At 42.0% G+C, this 14,455-nt stretch overlaps 1 protein-coding gene across 5 annotated transcripts in view; it reads right to left on the bottom strand.

Moving 5' to 3' along the window:
• The window catches only part of PAK5 (p21 (RAC1) activated kinase 5), a 187,141-nt gene that overhangs the window by 107,343 nt on the left and 65,343 nt on the right, over window positions 1–14,455 (bottom strand). Inside the window, exon 1 of one of the 5 annotated variants that reach the window (XM_043512114.1) lies at window positions 11,805–11,866. The exons of the other annotated variants lie outside the window; for them this stretch is intronic. The gene's annotated coding sequence lies outside the window, so the exon portion shown is untranslated. Of the gene's footprint in view, window positions 1–11,804; window positions 11,867–14,455 lie in introns of those variants that run through there. 5 annotated transcript variants of the gene reach the window in all.

Genomic DNA, 14,455 nt, shown 5'->3' with positions numbered 1-14,455 from the left:
CCGTACAACCATAATACCCACACAACCTACAAATATGGGGCAAACGTGAGGGGTCAGGTATGCCGTGCTCTTGAAGCTGTTGCAGCAAATGCGATTGTGACGATCCTTGCGGTCTGTTTTTCTTTCTATCCAGCTCATCCATCATCTGTTGAGCTGCAATACCTTCCTTATATAACCACAGAATTATCTGGTCCTGCGTCAAGTTATCAAACTCTCCAGTTTTAGGCAAGTCAATAATCCGAACATGTCGGGGAGGGGCTGATGGCACAACCGCGGGCGGCAATCCTGACCCCCCTTGTAACGGGTTCTCTGGATTGCCCGATGACAATTCCCCCGACACAGGCTGATCCACGGCCATCGGTTCACCCCGATCTGAGTCGTCATCCTTCAAGGGCAACGGTACCTCACTGGGGTCCAATGGCGCCAAAGGAATCATAGGCGTTGTTTTACCAAAAAAGTCTTTCGCTCCTACCGTGAAGGCCCCTTTCGCTGATGATTCTAATGCCTCGCGTAATGCAATACGCGCCCCTGCCTGAGCCGCTGCGGTGGTAACAGCTCGATGAACAGTCCGCCAGATAGGGCTCAAGGCAGCAGCTTCTTTATTTCCGACCCCCACAAAGTCCCACAGGTCTTCCCCCACTGTTTTCCACACCGAGGAGTCAAACACATTCTTTGCATTAACCAGGAAACCCCGTCGCTTTCCCCACCGAAGCAATTTTTGCAGAGCTTCTGGGGAAAATTTTTCTCCCTGGTTATTAAGCAGATTGCTTAAGACCTTGAACACGGCCTGCTCATCTGCTGATGCTGCCGCTCCCATTATGAGAGATATTCCCCGCCGCTCACCTTTCAGTGGGAGCTCCCCCGCCTCTTGGGCGTCCCGGTTCCTCACCCGAACGGAGGACACCGGCAGTGGCGGTCCCTGCTATTTCTTCCTCTGTCCGTGGTACCAAATTCACAGAATTCTATCACGTCGGGGTCACCATTTGTTGCTGCTAGCAGGCTGGCTTACAGGACAACTGACACAGTTGCTGGTAAAAAGCACTTTATTTCCCTTCCCACAGCAATATATATACAGCACTTGTTTATTCCTTTTCTGTTGTTTATCACCCAATGTTCTCATCATTCTTATCTTTGGGTTCCATTATCTTGTGGTAGTAAAGACTCTCAGGTGCTGCTTATATCATTAGTCCTTAGTTCAGCCACAGTTTAGTCCTCAGTCCAGCCAAAATCTTCTGGCCTTGTCCTTTATCTCTTGTACTGCTATTTTCCATTACTTGGCACAGATTTCTAAAACATCTGATACTCAGCATTTCCCACAGAAGGGTTTGCTAGGCTATGCTCAGGAAATGTTTCAGACAACAATACAATAACAGGTGAGAAATGAACACGGTGTAGACACTGTGCAACTAGAATGGTGTACAGGAGCATGAACACTGATAAATATTTATTGGCAGTAATGCCCCCTATATACTAGGCTTGGGTAGTCTCTGCTCAAAAGGAGCTCATGACCTAAAGACAGAGGTCAAGGAACGGGGAACAACAATAGATTTGTATATAATTTACTAACATGATTCACTACAAGCAGCACAGCAGATGTTAGGGCCTCTCTCGTGACCACATTTTATGTCCTTAAGACTAAGGATGAGCTCAGGAGTCACTATCTCCGACAGGTTGGGTGGAAGAAGGTACAGAGGCAATTATCTGACAAAGAGGTGGATTGGCGAAGCAGAGGGGACAAAGGCAGCACAAAGCTTGGCAAGGGAGAATATGCAAGGAGGGACAGTACCTAAAGTTTCGAAGGTGATGGTACGAAGCCACAATTGATACAATATCAGATGAGAAGCCAATGGAGGGATTCATGAAGGGGAGTGATGTGATCAAACAGACATGCAAGGAAGAGATTAGTAGTAGCAGCAACATTTTGCTTAGACTGTCGCGTGTGGAACCAGGGCTTTGGAGCAGAGCCTGGAGCTGGAGTATGGAGCAGTTCCGGAGCAGTGGAGCTACAGGTTTTTGCCTGGAGCTGGAGCGGAGCACAGCTCCAAAGCCCTGTGTGGAACAAGATTAGTTTACCCAGTCAGGTCATGTATCTACTCCCTCAGCTTCCGCTTCTTAGCTTCCTGTAGGTGGGCTTTCACATTCAACATGGTTCAAGTAACACCACTGCTTAGAGTCCGGTTTACTGGACACAAAATAAGTACAAGTAATTCCTTCTCTAAGTCACAACACATCTGTCATTTATGCTCCTTTGCATGTAGTCCTCTCTCTTTACTTCTTCCCTTGAAGCATGGCCTCAGACCCTTTAAGTCTCTATAGTCCATCAGCCCTCTGCCACACAAGGACCTACCTGGCCCACATGGAGAACCCCACATACGGCTTTGCTGTTCACAAGAGCTAACTCTGCAACTGGCTTCCCGGGGATCAGAAACAAAGCACTGACTGGAAGGTGTTCACTGTGTGGATTCATTGGTGTTAGTACATAGCTGGTTGCTTTCAGTAGAGATCTTTCACTCGCCTGTAGTGAGTGTCTTTCTTGAAAGTGAAGATCTACTCCGAAAAGGGAGCCCATGGAAATGGCAGTATTCTTGTGTCTCAACAAGTTCCAGATCAAGTATGTTTAGCTTGCAAATCGAAATATGTATTTCTTAATTGCTAGCCCTGATGCCTATTAATTTCATTTGGGGATCCCTAGTTCTTGTGTTATGAGAAGGAGACCTCTACCATATGCCCGCTTAGTCATCTCTTTTCCAAGCTGAAAAGTCCCAATCTTATTAATCTCTCCTCATATGGAAGCTGTTCCATACGTCTAATCATTTTTGTTACGGTTTCTTGAACCTTTTCCAATCAATCCTTTTGAGATAGGGTGACCATATCTGCATACAATAGTCAAGATACAGGTGTACCTGGATTTATATAGAGATATTATTATATTTTCTGTGTTCTTTATCCCTTTCTTAATGATTCCCAACATTTGTAGCTTTTTTGACTGCCGCTGCACATTGAGTGGATGTTTTCCTAGAACTATCCACAATGATTCCAAGATCTTTCTTGAGTGGTAACAGCTAATTTAGATCCAATCATTTTATATGTATAGTTGGGATTATGTTTTCCAATGTGCATTTCTTTGAATTAATCAACATGAAATTTCATCTGCCATTTTGTGCCCAGTCACCCAGTTTTGTGAGATCCCTTTGTAACTCTTCAGTCTGCGTTGGACTCAACTATCTGAGTAATTTTGTATCTGCAAATTTTGCCACCTCAGTGTTTACCCCTTTTTTCCAGATCAGTGTCCATCTTCTATGGGCGTCCAATTTTAAGATCAGCTAGGACTAGTTTGATGCACAGATCACTTCACAGTAGCAGCTCTGAGAAGAGTACTCTGAGGCAGTGATAGGGTTGCTGAACACAATTCCTTGTTATTTGTAATATCCATGCAGAGTACAGCTCTTGGGTTAACCCAAGATCTGAACCGTCATGGCAGCACAAAAGAGCAAGTTTATTAAACAGTGGTTCATACAGACAGCCAAATACTCTAGTCCTCTGACCTGGAGTGACTTCTGATTAGTTTGTGTGTGGACTTTCAGTTCTTATTAGGCTGTCAGTGGTTTGGGATCTGGCTAGTTAAGCTGCTCTCCCTCCCCCAACCCATTGTGTGATACTACTACAGTTGCAGGAGGGGTGCTCAAAGTCATCATAACAGCGCCGCCAATAGAGCGATGAGGGGCAGCCAGGTGTGCAGATGAACTAAGCCCTGATCCTGCAAACGGTTATGCATGTACTTAAAGAAGTTAATGAGGTAGTCACATGCTTAAAGTTAAGTGATTGCAGGATCAAGGCCTGATTTCCTTATTGGAGATAAACAGTGGCTTGATTCAGATTCTATTTACCTGGACAATTAGTTATCTTTTTCTTGTTCTTTCTCCTGGATTCTGTGTATTTTAAATATTTGCAAATTACTATTGGTAGAACTGCTTTAAAGCATGGAAAATAAAGTTAGTTTAAATCAGAATTCAGATGCTCTGAAAGTATTTTTACTGTGATAAACTCAGCCAGATACGCATTTCCAAGGCACTCATTTTTATAGAGGTGACATATTGCTTTAGAAACATGTATTCATACATTATTTATAATTCATACAATGGAGTTCCTCAAAATGCTAATACAAATTCACCATGATTACTTGAAATGTGAAGTGGCAGTTCACTATGTTCACATATGAGGTAAACTAAAGAGTTACAGATTGTGTCATCTGATTTAATGCACAGGGAAGAAAAAGGCAATATGGGCAAGTCCCTCTAACATAAACCTCCTCACAGCTACTTGAAACATATGACATTTGCTTCCCATTATTAATCTGCCCCCTCATCTAGGTATAAAAATTCATCCTCCATTTCTGCTCCATTTCTTCTATGTTCATCACAACCTGAATGAGATTTTGTAGCAGGTCTTCACTGTGAGAGTAGAATGTACTTCATCTTTCACGTACTAGGACTACAGTATGGCTGTAAGGAGATTATTTGAATTTCAAAATATAAGTACATTTCATGCACTTCAAGAATAACCACATATGGTAATTTTTTATGTATTAAAACTGGGCAAAAAATTCAAAACTTTTTCCACAAATATTTGTGCACATAAAGTGATCTGTTTACACTTCCGTGTTTACTTTCGCTGAATATTTTCAGAAGTGCATTTACTAGCAAGAATGTCTGATGAAGCAGTGAATATTAAGCAATGTGGAAAATGAATTCTGAATTTGTTTGCACTAGATTTCCAATGGCAATACTCTTAAAAAATTTGGTTCACCCAGAGTCACAAATCCCACAACGTATGCGTCCCTTACTACTTCATGACTGCAAGAAGCTAACCAAGCTACTTCCAACACCACTATGCTTGCAACCCTACTGTTCACCCCTTTTTCCAGATCATCCATAAATATTTAACAGGCCTAATAGGGAACCTTCAGCCACAAAGTTAACAGGCAGGGTGCCAGGTGTCATGATGACAATTGACAATTCACTCCTGTCTCAGCCAATTTCTGATCCATGACAATACTTCACCTCTCACTAGGACTTACTTCCTTAGTAGCCTCTTCTGAAGGACTATGTCCACATTTCTGCATGTTCACGGCCAAAATTTTCAAGAGTGGCCTCTAACTTTGGGAGCTTCAGTTTTTGGGAACTTCCTGTAAGTAACTGGGGCTTGACCTTTAGTGATGCTGGGCACCTACAACTATATCTTATTTCAGCCAGGTTCCTTTTATCTATGATTTGGTGATGCACTTAAAGAATTCTCGAAGATTAGAGAGGCAGGCCTTTCCTTCGAAGAAGCTATGTTAGTTTGCAGGATCATGCCCGTGTTTTCTAAACTATTTACTCTAGTAAATAAGAACTTGTATTAAAAACATTCAGATACTGAGCCACACTTCTCTGTCACCAGCCATGGCCCAAAGGCTCCTGTAACTAGTGTGTAAAGGATAGTTAGTTCTGATGCTTCAATATACTTGACAATCTCCAGAACTAGTGTGACATGGCAGGGTGCCAGATAGTGACTTTTTGAGTTGTGATGCAAAGCTAGACAGCTTCAGAGCCCTAAAAGAGAATAAACTGGGACAAACTGGTGCAATTGGAGGAGTTTGGGAAATCTGCAAGTACTTCATATTGTCTATAAAGCCAATACATCCTAGATAAAACTGAAGTATTTTCCACTTAGGGGCCTTCATGTATTGATGATCAGAGTTTAACAATGGCAGAATGTTTGGGGCATGCCGGGATCATCTGTGCTGACAGCTCATCATACAAGTCTCAGAATTCTTACTGTAAATTTACATGTGGCCTGTTGACCATCTGTAACAGGCAAACACATTACATGCACTGCTATGCAGCTTCCACAACATAATTTCTACAGGTTTTGGCTCCATATACTGGATTGAGCTGGTTGAAAAATCCAGTTTTATTTCTGAATTTTTTTTTTGAACCAGGCAGTTGAGTTGAGATTTAGATGTAACTAAAACATTCTCAATGAAAAAAGGCATTGTCTTCATCTCCCCACCCCCAAGATTTCATTGAAACTAAACTGTTTATAAAACATTTCAGTTTGGGGTCAAAAATTAGCTAAATTGAACTTTTTGAATATATCCACTGTACTTTGCTTATGAAATCAAGATACATGGATTCCCCCACCACCACCCATGTATTATGAGAGAATAGCTCAGACTGAGCCACAAGACACTCAGTTCTCTCTTGGAAGTAGCAGGGAAATGGCAGCACTTGCTGCTATATGTGAGAAGAATTCATAGACTCTTCTATATCTAATGCATTAGAATTAGTCACGGCACATCTTAAGTTTTGTGATTCAATACTCATCTGAGCAAAACTCTACCACTAGGCTATTTGTGTAAGTGATCCAGAGATAAAACTAAGAAACAGAGTCCCAGATACAAGCAAGTCTCTCATTTGTTTTTAAAAAAGCAGCTATTAAAAGGAACTGTTCTACTCCAGTCCAGTAATAATGTATTCACAAGTTTAGGACAATTGTGTCAAATTCATGGCCAACTAGAAGTCCATGGTTGTCACTATGCTGCATGCCAGGACCACTCAATTTCATGACAGCAGCTAGGAGAGTTCTCAGATCTTTGTGCTCCAAAAGCGAATGCCCCTACCACTTAAGCTAAAGGAGGATCCAATGCAGCCCAAGGACACACAGTTGAGTGGTTGCAATGTAACTCACATGCGCAGTCGTGCTAATACACAAGCCACTGCCAGTTCTTTACCTAAGGAAGAGACAGCAATCATTCTGAACAGGAATCTTTTACTACTGCAGCTGAAGACTCCTGTTCATACTGTAGCTTGTCTATTTGCATAGATTTTATAGGAGTTATAAAGTTAGAGAGAGTTTTGCCATATAACAATACACTAACAGCTATGGCATTATAGAACCATAGTGTCTGACAGAGTGCCAGGTAGTCAAACTATAAAACAGAACATCCGAGTCAACTAAGAAGAGTCAGCCAAACTACAAGGCTTATAATATTGTGTTCCTTTGTTAAAAATCCAATAAACTTGATTTCCTAGCATCAGACCAGTCAAATATTTATGTTTAGTCCTTTTCTCTTTCACACACAGTTTCAGAACAGGGAGGAGAAAGGGTACAGGAAGCAGCATTCCAGTCTTAGTTCAATGTTTGGATAATCATTTAAAGCTTAAAAGATTAAATACCATTCTCCATATAGCATTTTACCACACCATAAACATTCAGTACACAAACTTCTTGCTAGAATTCACATTAGGAGCTCTCCTGCTGTTTTGGTCTGCACTCTTTTAGTTTATGGCAGAGAAGATCTCCTTTTGAACTATAACAACAGTTTAATTCTTTTAAAAAATAATCCAGGAGTTGGATAAGGTTTTCTAATAAATAAAACATTTTTAATCAACACTAAAGTCTCCCCTGGAAAAAAGACTGCAATTTTCTTCTACTGCTTTAGAAGACTCATGCTGTTCAATTTGCAATTTAGACCTTCCTTAAAACAGGTTTAGCAAATTTGATGTAATTTGCCACAGAAATATCCCCCCCCCCCCGAATTTATTAAACATCAGGCACCCCATGCTTTATTTAAAATTGGCATTATAATATTTTCAAGTTTTGGCACTTACCATGAATGTGATGATTGGATAAAGTTAAAAACCTAGTTTCATGACAGTATAAGCAAGTTTTCACAGTGTTTTAAATAATGAAGATGAATTCATCTTGTTTCAATTGAGTAAAGCCAGAGAGGTCCTCTGCAAGTATTGCTTTGTGCTCAGAAACCAACATTAATCTGACACATAAAACCCCTTTTATTTTCTCTGCTGGGTGTGCTCATGCAGAGTCTGGTAACTCCCAATGAACATTCATACAAAAACTGCACACTCCAGCAACTATGGAGTGGACAAAATAAGCAACTGTCTTTTCCACTTAGCACTCAGCAGTGAGCTGCAATAGATGGCTGAACTATTATTATGGTCAGTTGGCTTACAGAAGTAGGATTTGTATGCAGTGTTATTGTGGCCATGTTGGTTCCAGGATATTAGAGAGAAGAGAGGTGGGGGTGTGAGGTAATATCTTTTATTGAACCAACTTCTGTTGGTGAGAGAGACAAGCTTCTGAGCTACATAGCTCTTCTTCGGGTCACATCCTCAAAGCCCTGTGTATACATCAATGATGCCACTGGAGAGCGCTTGTCACTCACCAACAGAAATTGGTCCAATAAAAGATATTACCTCACACACCTTGTCTCTCTAGAGGTAGGACCTGACTACCATTTACAGTATCATGACTCATAGGGGTCCAGGGAGAAAGAGTTAGGACTGGTTAGCTTAACACTTTTCCCCTTCCCCAGTCTCCTATGAAATGTATAAGAATTGCACAGCTCCGGCATGAGGCAGTAACCCTTCATTTATAGTATCATAATTCAATCAGAACAGAGGAGCAAGCCTCAGTGGACAAAAAGAAGCAGGTCATTTCCCTGCTGAGAGCACATAATATTTCATCCTAGTTTCGTCTGGCTGCCTGACAGCGCAACTGCGAACAATATTAACTCTATACAGCAATCACTTTGCTGGGAACACTTAAAACTGTTTACAGACTATTTTCCAACATTAATATGGCAAAACATTGTGGAGCTCCTTAAGAGCCATAGCAGGCTGGGTATTTATTCTAACACTTATCTAACATTAGAAGGAGCAAGAGGAGACGAAGGCTTGAGTTCAAAGGCATTCTATAAAAAGAAACTCTGTGGCACTCCTTCTGGCTTCTTCACCGAAGATCTCAGCCATGACAAATGGCATAGCTGGGTGGCAATCAGCACAGACAAGCAGATTTACTCTAAATTAATCTATTGCCTCACCAAAGCTGTATCTGACTTAATTCTAGAGCTTAAAAAAATCCTCTCCACAAGTCTGATCCCACAAAACACAAATATTTACCAGACTTCACAAAATCAACTGAAGGGTTTCTAGCACTTTTGGGTGTCAGTGTTCAACTTTTAATACCCCAGCTTGATTTTCAGAAGCGCCGAACGCCTCCAGCTTCCAGATTAGACAAGCAGGAAGTGTAGCGGCTCAGCATCGATGGACATCAGGCCTGTATCTTACATTTGGTGCCCAAGAAATGAGGAAGCCAAAATGAAAGGCCACTTTTGAAAACTTTGGCTTAACAGCTCCATTTTGCTCATACGGGAAGTTAATGGGAGTTTTGCCATTGATCAATAAGATCTGGATTAAACCCTAATAATATTTACTTTAATGAAATACCAATTATCTTTCTAGCTTTTGAAAGGACTGGCAGATCTACCCAGTGTAGGTTATAACTAATAGTGGAAAATGAAAACATAATATTCTATATTAAAGACGTTATAATTGTTATATAATAAAGTTCAACTGCATAGATTACTTAACATAATTTAAGTTCAACACCCTGGGGAAAATGAAAGGTATAAAAACCTACCGTGATCACTAATTTTTAGAGAGAAGGATTTAAGAAAAGAGGAAGCTAGTTCAAGAGGGGCTAAAGTCAATAAGAAAGACATTAAAATTGTTAGATTTGGCCTGGATACTATTTAAGGAAACAGTCTCAGACAGCAGCCATTCCACCAAACAAAAGGGGGAAACAAGGTCTGAAGCTGTATGATTGAAATATGACCTTTATATCAATGATGCCACATTAGACAATTGCAACAAAACGTGTACAAAAGTAGTTGTCAATGGAAGAGTTAGGATTTGCTAAGTATTGTTATCCTGTTTATATGCATATATCTGAAGTTATGAATATTGGCTATATACCTGTGTCACCATTGTGTTTGTTCCTGGGGTAACACCCACCAATTAAAATCTACAATGAATCAGGCAGCTTTGTGTTGATAGCCCATGAAAGACAATTAACTCTCACAAGTGGCCATAGACAGGGGACACTGCACAGGACTGGCTAAGCCATCTGGCATCGCTGTCCCCCCGGGGCTGACCGCCCGTGTGGCCCCTGTACATTCCTCTATGCTCCCCAGGGGGCGCACCCCACTTTTTTTGGGCAAAACTGGGCATTTGTTCCATTTGCTCTCGTCAGCTGATCATCAGTTGACAAGAGCAAATGAGACAAATGCCCAGTTTTGCCAAAAAAGTCAGAACTTCTGGAACAGGGCTTAAAAAGGGGATTGTCCTGGCCAAAATGGTACATATGGCCACCCTAGTCATAAACCCCCACCCCCACCACTCATCCCACTCAGCAAGCCTTCCTGTGGACCTCCCAGCCAATATATGGGTAATGGCTGCCCCTGTGAGTCAGCAAGCCATGTAAGGGCATGTGACTTGCCCACGTGAACCTGGACTGCATCTTGTGCCAATAATTTTCCCAAAAACTGTGCTGTGGGCTTCCTTTTGGGATAGTACAATTCCAAGCACCTGGCAAAGGATACAGAAGACCCGAGAATCATCTCCATTTTGCCTCTTTCCTGCTCTGATTCTCTGCAACTAAAAAGGAATGTTCTAATCTATGGACCTTCCAATCTTTTTGATGTTACCAGAGACTTTACAAGCCATTAGTTCCATCACTGCGACAAGCCTGAGATGAGAACTTTGCAATGATTGTATGTACATGATCTATTAACCGTTTTGTCAAGTATCAGGGAGTAACCGTGTTAGTCTGAATTATTTGGGCATAAGCTTTCATCGGTAAAAAACCACTTCTTCAGATGCATTTTGACTCTCTTCTTTTCCTTATGAATAAACCGTTAGATTTTAGTTACTAAAGGATTGGCAACAGCATGATTATTGGGTAAGGTCTGAGTTATTAGCCACATAGAGCAATACATCTCTTGAGATCAGAAGAACCCTTTGTTTGATGAAATTGGTTTTCAATAGCAACTCATCATAAATTCTAGGGTCTGGGTGGTGAGCCAAGGGCTGGAGCGTGGCATGCCTAAGGAGACTGCATGGAAGACTTCCTCGTGAGACCGAAGTTCACTTTTATTACTGGCTTGGTATATGTAATGATAGAATAACTACCAGTTTGGGGTGTGTCTACCCTATTTCTCAGGGTTTTGTCCTGAAACTGGTATTCTCAGCTGTGACCCACTGAGGCACAGCGATCGACGGCAATAAGAAAACCAACACAGCTCAAGAGGTTTTTCCAAGCCAGATGATTCATCGGAATTTAGAAGTTTTGGTTTTTTTAAACTTGGCCTCACTAAGACTGGAGTGTAAGTTTCAGCCGGTCACATGTAAGAATGCTGTTAGAAGGGCTGGGACACACTCAAAGAGTAAATAGCTGGAGGTATAAAAACGAAGTGACAAGAAATTAAGTATAAATAGCAGCCTGAGAAAATAGATTGATCTAGGCGACAGCCAGGAGGTAAACAGAGCAATTAAGGAAGATAACAATGCTGAAAAAATCTAATGTCTGTATGTCAGTCTTCACTATAAACAATGTTAGCAATATCACTAACCCAGATCTACTCAGAGATGAGGTACTATAAGAGATTGAGGTGTCAGAAGTAAGTGTTCTAAAGAATAAAAATGTGATAAATAAGAAAGCAACTAGTCACCAGGACTAGCTGGTATAAACGAGAAGTTCTGAGGAATAAAATAACTAAGCTGCTAGCAAAAACTCCCAAGTAGCACTTAGGAGAATTACAGAAGCGGGTGAAGGCACCTGTGACATGGCAGCACTACTTCCAGCCTGACAGGCATAACCAGTCTCCTTTAAATAGGTGTATTGTCTAAACACAGGACAACATGAAAAACAACCCATCAGCCACCCACAATCCCTCAGCTCACCTTTTGTCCTGGGGTTTCACAACCTCCCTTTGTAGGGGCCTCTGGGAATCCTGCTTCTTGTGCTCACAGCAAAGTCTATTGCTCATCTAGGACAACCTTCCTAGGCACCCACCACAGACTTTATCTCCCCTCCTCTGTGATCCCTCTTCCTCAGGCTCAGCCTATCCCAATCATTCCTCTGACAGGCCTTTATAGCCTCAGGTGCAGCCCCTACCCTCTTAATTAGCCCAACTGGCAGCACCAGTCTGGCACAGGGGAACTGGACCTGTTTTAATCACAGGAGCCAGCCCGTCCATGGCAGTAACATAACAGAATGGAGATGTAACAGAAAGTGTAGTTCCTGCAGCATTAGACTGAGAGGGAACTATTACTAGTATACAGAGGCAATGAGTAAGCTGCAAAAAGAACTGGTGATTTTTCAGAGACAGTGGGTTCCTTAACTCTGCTAGAGGTATTATAGAAGTGAGGTGGGCAGTTAGGTGACAGAGCACCCCCAATATCTTGGAGGTGAAAGAAACTTCACATACTAGGAAAGAGAGTAAGAAGGTTCAGTTCATTGGTACAGTAGAAATATGTTCTGATTTTTAATGCTGTATTCCGTTTCTTTCTGGATATTTTAATTCTTCTCCTGCAGGATAGCAGTTGATGGTAATGATGATTCAAAGCTCAGTGAAGTAAATGGAAAGTCTCTTATTGACTTCAGTGGGTTTGAGACTAGGTCCTAAAGCCTGAGATTAAAGTAACGGATATTCATTAATTAATGCTCATCTGTATCTCTATTTTGTATTTTACATTTGAAAATTATAATGATAAATCCATGCCCTATGTTACTGTTGCAAAATCCCACAGAGGAAAATTTAAACATTTCATCCCATCAAATTAAATTGTTCAAGTTCATGAAATATACAGCAAGCTGGTTTGTTTAATCACCAGTGCTAGATCTTTGTTTTTCTGCACATTCTCATTAAGATGATGTTGGGATGAAGAGTCTCATTAATCATCAGATTATTTTAATGGTTAGTGTAAACAAAGCAGAAAAGTAGCCACTTGAGTTCTCCACAGAGAGAATGTTTTTGATTTCATTAACAAGGAAATGGTGGCTGAACTTGTCACATGAAATTGGTGCGGTGATTGCTATAGCATCAAAACGTACCTGGTAGTCCTGATTGCAGATGGTCCTGCACAGGCTTGTGGAGCATGGTAGAAGGAATGCAGGAGGTTTCTGCATTGCCCTAAATGTGCTCAGCCCAGACACACTCCTAACCTGCCTCCCTCTGCTTCCCAGGCTTGTGCCTTTATCATTATTATTTCTGTTAGTTAGGCACTTCTGTGCCTGGACACTCTTTACAGAACTAATCGTACACAAATAATAGTCACAAATGAGTGAAGTTCTCCCAGCATAGGTTTCTGGGTCCTACTCCAGAGAAGTTAGGAGACGCTACCTAATTTTCATGAAAATACCTGCCCAAAGAGGAGTTGCAGTATCCCACTGCTAGACTGCTCCCATGGCTGGTTAGTGAGCCCTTTCAGAGGATATATCTACATAGCAGCTGGGTGGTGTAATTCCCAGCTGAGGGAGACATCTGTGTGCTAGCTCTGCTCAAGCTAGCATGCTAAGCATAGCAGCATGCTTGTGGTGATACAGGCAGCGACTCGGATAGCTGCCCAAGTACAATCCCACCAGATCTGTGGGTACATACTTGGGCAGCTGCCTCCCATGCCGCTGTGGCCGCATGGATATTTTTAGGCTCTAGCTCGAGCATATCTAGCATGTGCACATCTACTCAAGCTGGGAATTACACCTCCCAGCTGCTGTGTAGACATGCCCCTAAGAGAGGGCTGTAAACTCACTGACTAAGTCCCAAGAGCAGACCTTCATATTCCATCCACCGTTTCAGCAAGCAGTCTGGAGAGCTTTGAGCTGTGCTTGGGGTAAATGATGATTAGCCCATGATAGGCGTCTGGTTACTCTGCTTTCAGTGTCCACTCCCAAGCTGAAGATTGAGCCCAGAGCGTGTCAGGGTGTATGGACTTTCCTTCATGCATAAAATGAGAGAGGGAGGTGGGGTGAACCTCCTTGCATCTCATCCTTGCCTCCAAACTCAAGCAAACAGTGTCCATTGTTGGCCAACTATGTTACCATTGCCCAGCTGCATGCTTGAGCCAGCCAGTGGTAAGCAGGATAGAGAGTAGCACTGCTAAATGTTCATGTGTGTATCTTTGCATTGCACAACGTTCATCATTTTTGGCTGATGAAGGATTTGGCTCATCATGTCTCACAATAACAGTGTTGGAATTCTTGATGGTACAAATGTTTATATGCATGTAGTTTTTCCATATTAAAGTGAATAATTTAAAACAGTCTCATTAGGTCAGCCAGAGACTGTTGAGATCAAACAGCAATTTAAGAAAGGAAAGTACACCAGTGAATGTAAATTGCTATAGAGAAGTTGTCACGGAGTCCCCGGGCGATGCTCTGGAACTGCTCCCTACAAAGCCAGTCAGGACTCTGGGGAAGTCTCCCTTCTGTGAGCAGACTGTCTTCAGGACAAACAGCTCACACAACTTCCACTTTCCTGGGTCTGACCTCAGAGCATTAAGCATCCTCTGCCCCTCCGTGCGCTTCCCACAGAGAGTCTGCCCAGGCGGGG

Source organism: Dermochelys coriacea, chromosome 3 (assembly GCF_009764565.3).
Source record: "Dermochelys coriacea isolate rDerCor1 chromosome 3, rDerCor1.pri.v4, whole genome shotgun sequence".
Taxonomy (NCBI): domain Eukaryota; kingdom Metazoa; phylum Chordata; order Testudines; family Dermochelyidae; genus Dermochelys; species Dermochelys coriacea.
The sequence above is the reverse complement of the archived record's forward strand: the minus strand, read 5'-3'. Positions and strand labels throughout refer to the sequence as shown.